Here is a 17,174-nt window from a genome sequence, read left to right on the forward strand (position 1 = left end):
CCATTATTATCTAAGAGACGACTATGACGTCACAGTATTAAATTCCATAGTTGTAAGACAACTTCCATAAAACGCCAAAAAGTCATTTTTAGACCGATTTTCGAGCGGTTTTCAATGTTTGACACTGTTTTCAACTCTCTTCCGCACTGGATCCAATTAACTCTAAGACAGCCTAAATAACGTTCCTATAACGGCACAAACATCACCCTCTCACTATAGCCTCATTTCCATGTAAACTCCTTTCTAATAATCTCGCAATGGCCGCAATCATAACACACATCTCTCATCTCAAACAACAAGCCCCATATGCACCCTCCATGATACTTACGGTATAATACCGTTGTTGCCTGCTACGAGCCTTTTATCTGCTTTCAGCTAAATATTTCGAGACCCCATCGCATATGCGTAACTAAGGCACTCTGGATGGCTTGGAGCTTAGAAACATAATTTTCCTGACCTTTCACTCAAATTTTAGTGACAGCATCTGAAAGAGCGTAAAATTTCCTATCAAATGAGTGTTTGAAATACAAAATTCATTGAAAAATGACTGAGATATGACCATTTCAATTCATTCACATTATCCATCATAGAAACCATTCCGCCATTATTATCTAAGAGACGACTATGACGTCACAGTATTAAATTCCATTGTTATATAATTCCATTATGCTAAAAAGTCATTTTTAGACCGATTTTCGAGCGGTTTTCAATGTTTGACACTGTTTACAACTCTCTTCCGCACTGGATAAACCACATTTCAACTCTAAGACAGCCTAAATAACGTCCCTATAACGGCACAAACATCACCCTCTCACTATAGCCTCATTTCCGATGTAAACTCACTTATCTCAATAATCTCACAATGGCCGCCATCATTACACACATCTCTCATCTCAAACACTAAGTACCATATGCACCCTCCATGATACTTACCGTTTCTGCCTGCTCCGAGCTTTTATCTGCTTTCAGCTAAATATTTCTAGACCCCTTTCGCATATGCGTAACTAAGGCACTCCGCACTGGATAAACCACATTTCAACTCTAAGACAGCCTAAATAACGTTCCTATAACGGCACAAACATCACCCTCTCACTATAGCCTCATTTCCGATGTAGACTCACTTATCTCAATAATCTCACAATGGCCGCCATCATTACACACATCTCTCATCTCAAACACCAAGTACCATATGCACCCTCCATGATACTTACCGTTTTTGCCTGCTCCGAGCTTTCATCTGCTTTCAGCTAAATATTTCTAGACCCCCTTCGCATATGCGTAACTAAGGCACTCTGGATGGCTTGGAGCTTAGAAACATCATTTTCCTGACCTTTCACTCAAATTTTAGTGACAGCATCTGAAAGAGCGTAAAATTTCCTATCAAATGAGTGTTTGAAATACAAAATTCATTGAAAAATGACTGAGATATGACCATTTCAATTCATTCACATTATCCATCATAGTAACCATTCCGCCATTATTATCTAAGAGACGACTATGACGTCACAGTATTAAATTCCATTGTTGTAATACAACTTCCATTAAACGCCAAAAAGTCATTTTTAGACCGATTTTCGAGCGGTTTTCAATGTTTGACACTGTTTACAACTCTCTTCCGCACTGGATAAACCACATTTCAACTCTAAGACAGCCTAAATAACGTCCCTATAACGGCACAATCATCTCAAACACCAAGTACCATATGCACCCTCCATGATACTTACCGTTTTTGCCTGCTCCGAGCTTTTATCTTCTTTCAGCTAAATATTTCTAGACCCCCTTCGCATATGCGTAACTAAGGCACTCTGGATGGCTTGGAGCTTAGAAACATCATTTTCCTGACCTTTCACTCAAATTTGAGTGACAGCATCTGAAAGAGCGTAAAATTTCCTTTCAAATGAGTGTTTGAAATACAAAATTCATTGAAAAATGACTGAGATATGACCATTTCAATTCATTCACACTATCCATCATAGTAACCATTCCGCCATTATTATCTAAGAGACGACTATGACGTCACAGTATTAAATTCCATTGTTGTAATACAACTTCCATTAAACGCCAAAAAGTCATTTTTAGACCGATTTTCGAGCGGTTTTCAATGTTTGACACTGTTTACAACTCTCTTCCGCACTGGATAAACCACATTTCAACTCTAAGACAGCCTAAATAATGTTCCTATAACGGCACAAACATCACCCTCTCACTATAGCCTCATTTCCGATGTAAACTCACTTATCTCAATAATCTCACAATGGCCGCCATCATTACACACATCTCTCATCAAAACACCAAGTACCATATGCACCCTATATACTTGCCGTTTTTGCCTGCTCAGAGCTTTTATCTGCTTTCAGCTAAATATTTCTGACCCCCTGCATATGCGTAACTAAGGCACTCTGGATGGCTTGGAGCTTAGAAACATAATTTTCCTGACCTTTCACGCTTTCAGCTATATAGTGTTTGAAATACAAAATTCATTGAAAAATGACTGAGATATCAACCATTTCAATTCATTCACATTATCCATCATAGTAACCATTCCGCCATTATTATCTAAGAGACGACTATGACGTCACAGTATTAAATTCCATTGTTGTAATACAACTTCCATTAAACGCCAAAAAGTCATTTTTAGACCGATTTTCGAGCGGTTTTCAATGTTTGACACTGTTTACAACTCTCTTCCGCACTGGATAAACCACATTTCAACTCTAAGACAGCCTAAATAACGTTCCTATAACGGCACAAACATCGCCCTCTCACTATAGCCTCATTTCCGATGTAAACTCACTTATCTCAATAATCTCACAATGGCCGCCATCATTACACACATCTCTCATCTCAAACACCAAGTACCATATGCACCCTCCATGATACTTACCGTTTTTGCCTGCTCCGAGCTTTTATCTGCTTTCAGCTAAATATTTCTAGACCCCCTTCGCATATGCGTAACTAAGGCACTCTGGATGGCTTGGAGCTTAGAAACATCATTTTCCTGACCTTTCACTCAAATTTTAGTGACAGCATCTGAAAGAGCGTAAAATTTCCTATCAAATGAGTGTTTGAAATACAAAATTCATTGAAAAATGACTGAGATATGACCATTTCAATTCATTCACATTATCCATCATAGTAACCATTCCGCCATTATTATCTAAGAGACGACTATGACGTCACAGTATTAAATTCCATTGTTGTAATACAACTTCCATTAAACGCCAAAAAGTCATTTTTAGACCGATTTTCGAGCGGTTTTCAATGTTTGACACTGTTTACAACTCTCTTCCGCACTGGATAAACCACATTTCAACTCTAAGACAGCCTAAATAACGTTCCTATAACGGCACAAACATCACCCTCTCACTATAGCCTCATTTCCGATGTAAACTCACTTATCTCAATAATCTCACAATGGCCGCCATCATTACACACATCTCTCATCTCAAACACCAAGTACCATATGCACCCTCCATGATACTTACCGTTTTGCCTGCTCCGAGCTTTTATCTGCTTTCAGCTAAATATTTCTAGACCCCCTTCGCATATGCGTAACTTAGAAACATCATTTTCCTGACCTTTTACTCAAATTTTAGTGACAGCATCTGAAAGAGCGTAAAATTTCCTATCAAATGAGTGTTTGAAATACAAAATTCATTGAAAAATGACTGAGATATGACCATTTCAATTCATTCACATTATCCATCATAGTAACCATTCCGCCATTATTATCTAAGAGACGACTATGACGTCACAGTATTAAATTCCATTGTTGTAATACAACTTCCATTAAACGCCAAAAAGTCATTTTTAGACCGATTTTCGAGCGGTTTTCAATGTTTGACACTGTTTACAACTCTCTTCCGCACTGGATAAACCACATTTCAACTCTAAGACAGCCTAAATAACGTTCCTATAACGGCACAAACATCACCCTCTCACTATAGCCTCATTTCCGATGTAAACTCACTTATCTCAATAATCTCACAATGGCCGCCATCATTACACACATCTCTCATCTCAAACACCAAGTACCATATGCACCCTCAATGATACTTACCGTTTTTGCCTGCTCCGAGCTTTTATCTGCTTTCAGCTAAATATTTCTAGACCCCCTTCGCATATGCGTAACTAAGAGATGGCTTGGAGCTTAGAAACATCATTTTCCTGACCTTTCACTCAAATTTTAGTGACAGCATCTGAAAGAGCGTAAAATTTCCTATCAAATGAGTGTTTGAAATACAAAATTCATTGAAAAATGACTGAGATATGACCATTTCAATTCATTCACATTATATCATAGTAACCATTCCGCCATTATTATCTAAGAGACGACTATGACGTCACGTATTAAATTCCATTGTTGTCATTAAATTCCATTGTTTTATACCGATTTTCGATATTATGCATTCTTGCGGTTTTGAGATGAGAGATGTGTTGACACTGTTTACACCCTCCATGATACTTATTCTTCCGAGCTTTCTGGTTATTAAACCACTGTTTACAACTCTCTTCCTATCAAATGAGTGTTTGAAATACAAAATTCATTGAAAAATGACTGGACCATTTCAATTCATTCAAACCATCAGTTTCCGCCATTATTATCTCTATGACGTCATAGCCTACAACTTCCATTAATGTCATTTCCTATTTTCGCAGCGGTTTTCAATAATCTCACAATGGCCTGGCACATCAATCTACAGTCACATAACGGCACAAACATCACCCTCTCACTATAGCCTCATTTCCGATGTAAACTCACTTATCTCATGATAATCTCACAATGGCCGCCATCATTTTACACACATCTCTCAGTTCTCAAACACCAAGTACCATATGCACCCTCCATGATACTTACCGTTTTTGCCTGCTCCAAGCTTTTATCTGCTTTCAGCTAAATATTTCTAGACCCCCTTCGCATATGCGTAACTAAGGCACTCTGGATGGCTTGGAGCTTAGAAACATCATTTTCCTGACCTTTCACTCAAATTTTAGTGACAGCATCTAAAAGAGCGTAAAATTTCCTATCAAATGAGTGTTTGAAATACAAAATTCATTGAAAAATGACTGAGATATGACCATTTCAATTCATTCACATTATCCATCATAGTAACCATTCCGCCATTATTATCTAAGAGACGACTATGACGTCACAGTATTAAATTCCATTGTTGTAATACAACTTCCATTAAACGCCAAAAAGTCATTTTTAGACCGATTTTCGAGCGGTTTTCAATGTTTGACACTGTTTACAACTCTCTTCCGCACTGGATAAACCACATTTCAACTCTAAGACAGCCTAAATAACGTTCCTATAACGGCACAAACATCGCCCTCTCACTATAGCCTCATTTCCGATGTAAACTCACTTATCTCAATAATCTCACAATGGCCGCTATCATTACACACATCTCTCATCTCAAACACCAAGTACCATATGCACCCTCCATGATACTTACCGTTTTTGCCTGCTCCGAGCTTTTATCTGCTTTCAGCTAAATATTTCTAGACCCCCTTCGCATATGCGTAACTAAGGCACTCTGGATGGCTTGGAGCTTAGAAACATCATTTTCCTGACCTTTCACTCAAATTTTAGTGACAGCATCTGAAAGAGCGTAAAATTTCCTATCAAATGAGTGTTTGAAATACAAAATTCATTGAAAAATGACTGATATATGACCATTTCAATTCATTCACATTATCCATCATAGTAACCATTCCACCATTATTATCTAAGAGACGACTATGACGTCACAGTATTAAATTCCATTGTTGTAATACAACTTCCATTAAACGCCAAAAAGTCATTTTTAGACGGTTTTCAATGTTTGACATTTTCGAGCGGTTTTCAATGTTTGACACTGTTTACAACTCTCTTCCGCACTGGATAAACCACATTTCAACTCTAAGACAGCCTAAATAACGTTCCTATAACGGCACAAACATCACCCTCTCACTATAGCCTCATTTCCGATGTAAACTCACTTATCTCAATAATCTCACAATGGCCGCCATCATTACACACATCTCTCATCTCAAACACCAAGTACTATATGCACCCTCCAAGATACTTACCGTTTTTGCCTGCTCCGAGCTTTTATCTGCTTTCTAAATATCTGCTTTCAGCTATCGCATATGGCCGCCATCATTACACACATCTCTCATCTCAAACACCAAGTACTATCCACCCTCGATACTTACCGTTTTTGCCTGCTCCGAGCTTTTATCTGCTTTCAGCTAAATATTTCTAGACCCCCTCCGCATATGCGTAACTAAGGCACTCTGGATGGCTTGGAGCTTAGAAACATCATTTTCCTGACCTTTCACTCAAATTTTAGTGACAGCATCTGAAAGAGCGTAAAATTTCCTATCAAATGAGTGTTTGAAATACAAAATTCATTGAAAAATGACTGAGATATGACCATTTCAATTCATTCACATTATCCATCATAGTAACCATTCCTATAACGGCACAAACATCACCCTCTCACTATAGCCTCATTTCCGATGTAAACTCACTTATCTCAATAATCTCACAATGGCCGCCATCATTACACACATCTCTCATCTCAAACACCAAGTACCATATGCACCCTCCATGATACTTACCGTTTTTGCCTGCTCCGAGCTTTTATCTGCTTTCAGCTAAATATTTCTAGACCCCCTTCGCATATGCGTAACTAAGGCACTCTGGATGGCTTGGAGCTTAGAAACATCATTTTCCTGACCTTTCACTCAAATTTTAGTGACAGCATCTGAAAGAGCGTAAAATTTCCTATCAAATGAGTGTTTGAAATACAAAATTCATTGAAAAATGACTGAGATATGACCATTTCAATTCATTCACATTATCCATCATAGTAACCATTCCGCCATTATTATCTAAGAGACGACTATGACGTCACAGTATTAAATTCCATTGTTGTAATACAACTTCCATTAAACGCCAAAAAGTCATTTTTAGACCGATTTTCGAGCGGTTTTCAATGTTTGACACTGTTTACAACTCTCTTCCGCACTGGATAAACCACATTTCAACTCTAAGACAGCCTAAATAACGTTCCTATAACGGCACAAACATCACCCTCTCACTATAGCCTCATTTCCGATGTAAACTCACTTATCTCAATAATCTCACAATGGCCGCCATCATTACACACATCTCTCATCTCAAACACCAAGTACCATATGCACCCTCCATGATACTTACCGTTTTTGCCTGCTCCGAGCTTTTATCTGCTTTCAGCTAAATATTTCTAGACCCCCTTCGCATATGCGTAACTAAGGCACTCTGGATGGCTTGGAGCTTAGAAACATCATTTTCCTGACCTTTCACTCAAATTTTAGTGACAGCATCTGAAAGAGCGTAAAATTTCCTATCAAATGAGTGTTTGAAATACAAAATTCATTGAAAAATGACTGAGATATGACCATTTCAATTCATTCACATTATCCATCATAGTAACCATTCCGCCATTATTATCTAAGAGACGACTATGACGTCACAGTATTAAATTCCATTGTTGTAATACAACTTCCATTAAACGCCAAAAAGTCATTTTTAGACCGATTTTCGAGCGGTTTTCAATGTTTGACACTGTTTACAACTCTCTTCCGCACTGGATAAACCACATTTCAACTCTAAGACAGCCTAAATAACGTTCCTATAACGGCACAAACATCACCCTCTCACTATAGCCTCATTTCCGATGTAAACTCACTTATCTCAATAATCTCACAATGGCCGCCATCATTACACACATCTCTCATCTCAAACACCAAGTACCATATGCACCCTCCATGATACTTACCGTTTTTGCCTGCTCCGAGCTTTTATCTGCTTTCAGCTAAATATTTCTAGACCCCCTTCGCATATGCGTAACTAAGGCACTCTGGATGGCTTGGAGCTTAGAAACATCATTTTCCTGACCTTTCACTCAAATTTTAGTGACAGCATCTGAAAGAGCGTAAAATTTCCTATCAAATGAGTGTTTGAAATACAAAATTCATTGAAAAATGACTGAGATATGACCATTTCAATTCATTCACATTATCCATCATAGTAACCATTCCGCCATTATTATCTAAGAGACGACTATGACGTCACAGTATTAAATTCCATTGTTGTAATACAACTTCCATTAAACGCCAAAAAGTCATTTTTAGACCGATTTTCGAGCGGTTTTCAATGTTTGACACTGTTTACAACTCTCTTCCGCACTGGATAAACCACATTTCAACTCTAAGACAGCCTAAATAACGTTCCTATAACGGCACAAACATCACCCTCTCACTATAGCCTCATTTCCGATGTAAACTCACTTATCTCAATAATCTCACAATGGCCGCCATCATTACACACATCTCTCATCTCAAACACCAAGTACCATATGCACCCTCCATGATACTTACCGTTTTTGCCTGCTCCGAGCTTTTATCTGCTTTCAGCTAAATATTTCTAGACCCCCTTCGCATATGCGTAACTAAGGCACTCTGGATGGCTTGGAGCTTAGAAACATCATTTTCCTGACCTTTCACTCAAATTTTAGTGACAGCATCTGAAAGAGCGTAAAATTTCCTATCAAATGAGTGTTTGAAATACAAAATTCATTGAAAAATGACTGAGATATGACCATTTCAATTCATTCACATTATCCATCATAGTAACCATTCCGCCATTATTATCTAAGAGACGACTATGACGTCACAGTATTAAATTCCATTGTTGTAATACAACTTCCATTAAACGCCAAAAAGTCATTTTTAGACCGATTTTCGAGCGGTTTTCAATGTTTGACACTGTTTACAACTCTCTTCCGCACTGGATAAACCACATTTCAACTCTAAGACAGCCTAAATAACGTTCCTATAACGGCACAAACATCACCCTCTCACTATAGCCTCATTTCCGATGTAAACTCACTTATCTCAATAATCTCACAATGGCCGCCATCATTACACACATCTCTCATCTCAAACACCAAGTACCATATGCACCCTCCATGATACTTACCGTTTTTGCCTGCTCCGAGCTTTTATCTGCTTTCAGCTAAATATTTCTAGACCCCCTTCGCATATGCGTAACTAAGGCACTCTGGATGGCTTGGAGCTTAGAAACATCATTTTCCTGACCTTTCACTCAAATTTTAGTGACAGCATCTGAAAGAGCGTAAAATTTCCTATCAAATGAGTGTTTGAAATACAAAATTCATTGAAAAATGACTGAGATATGACCATTTCAATTCATTCACATTATCCATCATAGTAACCATTCCGCCATTATTATCTAAGAGACGACTATGACGTCACAGTATTAAATTCCATTGTTGTAATACAACTTCCATTAAACGCCAAAAAGTCATTTTTAGACCGATTTTCGAGCGGTTTTCAATGTTTGACACTGTTTACAACTCTCTTCCGCACTGGATAAACCACATTTCAACTCTAAGACAGCCTAAATAACGTTCCTATAACGGCACAAACATCACCCTCTCACTATAGCCTCATTTCCGATGTAAACTCACTTATCTCAATAATCTCACAATGGCCGCCATCATTACACACATCTCTCATCTCAAACACCAAGTACCATATGCACCCTCCATGATACTTACCGTTTTTGCCTGCTCCGAGCTTTTATCTGCTTTCAGCTAAATATTTCTAGACCCCCTTCGCATATGCGTAACTAAGGCACTCTGGATGGCTTGGAGCTTAGAAACATCATTTTCCTGACCTTTCACTCAAATTTTAGTGACAGCATCTGAAAGAGCGTAAAATTTCCTATCAAATGAGTGTTTGAAATACAAAATTCATTGAAAAATGACTGAGATATGACCATTTCAATTCATTCACATTATCCATCATAGTAACCATTCCGCCATTATTATCTAAGAGACGACTATGACGTCACAGTATTAAATTCCATTGTTGTAATACAACTTCCATTAAACGCCAAAAAGTCATTTTTAGACCGATTTTCGAGCGGTTTTCAATGTTTGACACTGTTTACAACTCTCTTCCGCACTGGATAAACCACATTTCAACTCTAAGACAGCCTAAATAACGTTCCTATAACGGCACAAACATCACCCTCTCACTATAGCCTCATTTCCGATGTAAACTCACTTATCTCAATAATCTCACAATGGCCGCCATCATTACACACATCTCTCATCTCAAACACCAAGTACCATATGCACCCTCCATGATACTTACCGTTTTTGCCTGCTCCGAGCTTTTATCTGCTTTCAGCTAAATATTTCTAGACCCCCTTCGCATATGCGTAACTAAGGCACTCTGGATGGCTTGGAGCTTAGAAACATCATTTTCCTGACCTTTCACTCAAATTTTAGTGACAGCATCTGAAAGAGCGTAAAATTTCCTATCAAATGAGTGTTTGAAATACAAAATTCATTGAAAAATGACTGAGATATGACCATTTCAATTCATTCACATTATCCATCATAGTAACCATTCCGCCATTATTATCTAAGAGACGACTATGACGTCACAGTATTAAATTCCATTGTTGTAATACAACTTCCATTAAACGCCAAAAAGTCATTTTTAGACCGATTTTCGAGCGGTTTTCAATGTTTGACACTGTTTACAACTCTCTTCCGCACTGGATAAACCACATTTCAACTCTAAGACAGCCTAAATAACGTTCCTATAACGGCACAAACATCACCCTCTCACTATAGCCTCATTTCCGATGTAAACTCACTTATCTCAATAATCTCACAATGGCCGCCATCATTACACACATCTCTCATCTCAAACACCAAGTACCATATGCACCCTCCATGATACTTACCGTTTTTGCCTGCTCCGAGCTTTTATCTGCTTTCAGCTAAATATTTCTAGACCCCCTTCGCATATGCGTAACTAAGGCACTCTGGATGGCTTGGAGCTTAGAAACATCATTTTCCTGACCTTTCACTCAAATTTTAGTGACAGCATCTGAAAGAGCGTAAAATTTCCTATCAAATGAGTGTTTGAAATACAAAATTCTTTGAAAAATGACTGAGATATGACCATTTCAATTCATTCACATTATCCATCATAGTAACCATTCCGCCATTATTATCTAAGAGACGACTATGACGTCACAGTATTAAATTCCATTGTTGTAATACAACTTCCATTAAACGCCAAAAAGTCATTTTTAGACCGATTTTCGAGCGGTTTTCAATGTTTGACACTGTTTACAACTCTCTTCCGCACTGGATAAACCACATTTCAACTCTAAGACAGCCTAAATAACGTTCCTATAACGGCACAAACATCACCCTCTCACTATAGCCTCATTTCCGATGTAAACTCACTTATCTCAATAATCTCACAATGGCCGCCATCATTACACACATCTCTCATCTCAAACACCAAGTACCATATGCACCCTCCATGATACTTACCGTTTTTGCCTGCTCCGAGCTTTTATCTGCTTTCAGCTAAATATTTCTAGACCCCCTTCGCATATGCGTAACTAAGGCACTCTGGATGGCTTGGAGCTTAGAAACATCATTTTCCTGACCTTTCACTCAAATTTTAGTGACAGCATCTGAAAGAGCGTAAAATTTCCTATCAAATGAGTGTTTGAAATACAAAATTCATTGAAAAATGACTGAGATATGACCATTTCAATTCATTCACATTATCCATCATAGTAACCATTCCGCCATTATTATCTAAGAGACGACTATGACGTCACAGTATTAAATTCCATTGTTGTAATACAACTTCCATTAAACGCCAAAAAGTCATTTTTAGACCGATTTTCGAGCGGTTTTCAATGTTTGACACTGTTTACAACTCTCTTCCGCACTGGATAAACCACATTTCAACTCTAAGACAGCCTAAATAACGTTCCTATAACGGCACAAACATCACCCTCTCACTATAGCCTCATTTCCGATGTAAACTCACTTATCTCAATAATCTCACAATGGCCGCCATCATTACACACATCTCTCATCTCAAACACCAAGTACCATATGCACCCTCCATGATACTTACCGTTTTTGCCTGCTCCGAGCTTTTATCTGCTTTCAGCTAAATATTTCTAGACCCCCTTCGCATATGCGTAACTAAGGCACTCTGGATGGCTTGGAGCTTAGAAACATCATTTTCCTGACCTTTCACTCAAATTTTAGTGACAGCATCTGAAAGAGCGTAAAATTTCCTATCAAATGAGTGTTTGAAATACAAAATTCATTCACTCTAAAAAAAGTTTTACTTGTTGTTTTTAAAATAAGATATCAGATTAAGAAAAACTAGTAATTATTAGTAATCCATTTAGTCAGAATAGCAAGTAAATGACTATCATGGTTAGTAATTGTAAACATAATTAGTAATAAGGATGAATTCATTTACTTATAAAATGATTTACTAAGTATCAATAGAATTACTTAAATTATAGGAATTGTATTACTTAAAGTTAGTAAATGAACTACTCATTTTTGTTAAATTATTATTACTTAATTTAGAGATAATATGCTTTCTATTTACTAAATTTTATGAATTATTACTAAGTAAATGTAATTCTGAAATTAATTAAAATCTAGAATTTTATTACTCAAAAGAATACTAAGTAAATGAAATACTTATCATATTTACTAAAATCGACATTATTTACTAGAAACAATGCTAGGTACCGACCCGCTGACATGTGAGTACTACTCACAGATTTCTTTATCAGAGTTCCCTAATTGGGCCCTCTGAATAGCTTAATAGAAGAAATCTACTCATGATGGAAACAATTATACTTTCTATTTCTTTTGCCAATTTCTTTGTAATTGTTTTATTATATATAACAATAAAACATTTGATTCCAACTTCGAAAGCCTTAAAAATTGAATAAGTTGTATCTTTTTAAGGACCATTTTAAAAATGGTTAAACATTTCAAGTACTTAATGTCGCATTTTTATTAGTGTGACTTTTTTTTCACATGAAGGAATATTTAGAAGAAAGATAACTCCTCCTCACAGACAATTAGTGATTAGACTACCATATTTAAGTAATTACTGATCTGAATTCTCCTAGATTTAGTAAATAAATTTTTGCTTTAAGTAAATCAATTAAATACAATTCAAACAAGATGTGTTTGTGAAACACCTATGCCCCTGTATGGCAACATTTCAAAGGTTAAACTTTTCTTATATACAAATTTAAATTATTGGGATTTCTTGATATCTCCAAGGTCAAAAGGTCAAGGTTATTGGTATTTAATGAAAGGTCTTGCCAAAAAAAATACATATGTGAAATATGGAAACACTTGCCTTAACCCTTCAGAAGTTATGGTCAAGGTTACCAATTTTGAAATGTAGGTCAAACGCCAAGGTCAAAGACAAAGGGACAGATTTGGTGGTACCCAAAGAAAGGTCTTGTCACAAGGATGAACTATGTAAAGTATGAATGCACTAACCCTAATCCTTTTAAAGTTACAGTCAAGGTTTGCTTTTTAAAAGTGGGTCAAACTCCAAGGTCAAGGTCAAAGGGTCAAAGTTCTTGGTTTCCTATGAATGGTCTTCTCAAAATGATTACATATATGTAAGTATGAAAGCACTATTCCTTACCGTTCAAACGTTATGGCCAAGGTTAAAGTTTTTTTCACAAGGATGGAAATCTCCAAGGTCATGTTCAAAATTTCATAGTTGTTGGTATTCAATAAAAGTTCTTTCAACAAAAAATATATATGTGAAGTATACATGTCCTGGTATTTACTGTTCAAAAGATTTGGATAAAGAATAAGTTTGGATTTTTTGTGTATAAGTGAGTCAAACTTCAAGGTCAAGATCGAATTTGGTGATACTCAAAGAAAGGTCTTGTCACAAGGAATACACGTGTGGAATATGAAAGTCATAGCTCCGCTAAATCAAAAGTTATGGGCAAGGTTAAAGTTTCTGTGGATAAACAGACAAACAGAGAGACAGCTAGACAGACAGACGGACACGACAAAAACTATATACGCCCGAAACTTCGTTTACGGGGGCATTAAAATATTAATTATATGTTAAATAGTGGTAAAATGTAAGTAAAGACCAAGTAATGTTATTACTTATATACACAAATTTAAGTAAATGTAAATTACTAAGTAAAACTTTTTAGTGTGTAAGTAAAACAATTCTTTAAAATACAAAAATCAAGTAAAACATTTGAATCTAGTAATTGACATATATTTCAGTAATTGATTTAAAATTTTAAGTAAATGCTTAGTAATTATCTATTACTTATCTTTGTTATTTCAAGTAAAAAATGACTACTAAGTAAAACATTTTTAAGAGTGTTGAAAAATGACTGAGATATGACCATTTCAATTCATTCACATTATCCATCATAGTAACCATTCCGCCATTATTATCTAAGAGACGACTATGACGTCACAGTATTAAATTCCATTGTTGTAATACAACTTCCATTAAACGCCAAAAAGTCATTTTTAGACCGATTTTCGAGCGGTTTTCAATGTTTGACACTGTTTACAACTCTCTTCCGCACTGGATAAACCACATTTCAACTCTAAGACAGCCTAAATAACGTTCCTATAACGGCACAAACATCACCCTCTCACTATAGCCTCATTTCCGATGTAAACTCACTTATCTCAATAATCTCACAATGGCCGCCATCATTACACACATCTCTCATCTCAAACACCAAGTACCATATGCACCCTCCATGATACTTACCGTTTTTGCCTGCTCCGAGCTTTTATCTGCTTTCAGCTAAATATTTCTAGACCCCCTTCGCATATGCGTAACTAAGGCACTCTGGATGGCTTGGAGCTTAGAAACATCATTTTCCTGACCTTTCACTCAAATTTTAGTGACAGCATCTGAAAGAGCGTAAAATTTCCTATCAAATGAGTGTTTGAAATACAAAATTCATTGAAAAATGACTGAGATATGACCATTTCAATTCATTCACATTATCCATCATAGTAACCATTCCGCCATTATTATCTAAGAGACGACTATGACGTCACAGTATTAAATTCCATTGTTGTAATACAACTTCCATTAAACGCCAAAAAGTCATTTTTAGACCGATTTTCGAGCGGTTTTCAATGTTTGACACTGTTTACAACTCTCTTCCGCACTGGATAAACCACATTTCAACTCTAAGACAGCCTAAATAACGTTCCTATAAGGGCACAAACATCACCCTCTCACTATAGCCTCATTTCCGATGTAAACTCACTTATCTCAATAATCTCACAATGGCCGCCATCATTACACACATCTCTCATCTCAAACACCAAGTACCATATGCACCCTCCATGATACTTACCGTTTTTGCCTGCTCCGAGCTTTTATCTGCTTTCAGCTAAATATTTCTAGACCCCCTTCGCATATGCGTAACTAAGGCACTCTGGATGGCTTGGAGCTTAGAAACATCATTTTCCTGACCTTTCACTCAAATTTTAGTGACAGCATCTGAAAGAGCGTAAAATTTCCTATCAAATGAGTGTTTGAAATACAAAATTCATTGAAAAATGACTGAGATATGACCATTTCAATTCATTCACATTATCCATCATAGTAACCATTCCGCCATTATTATCTAAGAGACGACTATGACGTCACAGTATTAAATTCCATTGTTGTAATACAACTTCCATTAAACGCCAAAAAGTCATTTTTAGACCGATTTTCGAGCGGTTTTCAATGTTTGACACTGTTTACAACTCTCTTCCGCACTGGATAAACCACATTTCAACTCTAAGACAGCCTAAATAACGTTCCTATAACGGCACAAACATCACCCTCTCACTATAGCCTCATTTCCGATGTAAACTCACTTATCTCAATAATCTCACAATGGCCGCCATCATTACACACATCTCTCATCTCAAACACCAAGTACCATATGCACCCTCCATGATACTTACCGTTTTTGCCTGCTCCGAGCTTTTATCTGCTTTCAGCTAAATATTTCTAGACCCCCTTCGCATATGCGTAACTAAGGCACTCTGGATGGCTTGGAGCTTAGAAACATCATTTTCCTGACCTTTCACTCAAATTTTAGTGACAGCATCTGAAAGAGCGTAAAATTTCCTATCAAATGAGTGTTTGAAATACAAAATTCATTGAAAAATGACTGAGATATGACCATTTCAATTCATTCACATTATCCATCATAGTAACCATTCCGCCATTATTATCTAAGAGACGACTATGACGTCACAGTATTAAATTCCATTGTTGTAATACAACTTCCATTAAACGCCAAAAAGTCATTTTTAGACCCATTTTCGAGCGGTTTTCAATGTTTGACACTGTTTACAACTCTCTTCCGCACTGGATAAACCACATTTCAACTCTAAGACAGCCTAAATAACGTTCCTATAACGGCACAAACATCACCCTCTCACTATAGCCTCATTTCCGATGTAAACTCACTTATCTCAATAATCTCACAATGGCCGCCATCATTACACACATCTCTCATCTCAAACACCAAGTACCATATGCACCCTCCATGATACTTACCGTTTTTTGCCTGCTCCGAGCTTTTATCTGCTTTCAGCTAAATATTTCTAGACCCCCTTCGCATATGCGTAACTAAGGCACTCTGGATGGCTTGGAGCTTAGAAACATCATTTTCCTGACCTTTCACTCAAATTTTAGTGACAGCATCTGAAAGAGCGTAAAATTTCCTATCAAATGAGTGTTTGAAATACAAAATTCATTGAAAAATGACTGAGATATGACCATTTCAATTCATTCACATTATCCATCATAGTAACCATTCCGCCATTATTATCTAAGAGACGACTATGACGTCACAGTATTAAATTCCATTGTTGTAATACAACTTCCATTAAACGCCAAAAAGTCATTTTTAGACCGATTTTCGAGCGGTTTTCAATGTTTGACACTGTTTACAACTCTCTTCCGCACTGGATAAACCACATTTCAACTCTAAGACAGCCTAAATAACGTTCCTATAACGGCACAAACATCACCCTCTCACTATAGCCTCATTTCCGATGTAAACTCACTTATCTCAATAATCTCACAATGGCCGCCATCATTACACACATCTCTCATCTCAAACACCAAGTACCATATGCACCCTCCATGATACTTACCGTTTTTGCCTGCTCCGAGCTTTTATCTGCTTTCAGCTAAATATTTCTAGACCCCCTTCGCATATGCGTAACTAAGGC

The sequence above is a fragment of the Saccostrea cucullata genome, unplaced genomic scaffold, assembly GCF_032062105.1.
Source record: "Saccostrea cucullata isolate Sc308-1 unplaced genomic scaffold, CSIRO_AGI_Scuc_v1 ctg2249, whole genome shotgun sequence".
In the NCBI taxonomy this organism is placed as follows: Eukaryota; Metazoa; Mollusca; class Bivalvia; order Ostreida; family Ostreidae; genus Saccostrea; species Saccostrea cuccullata.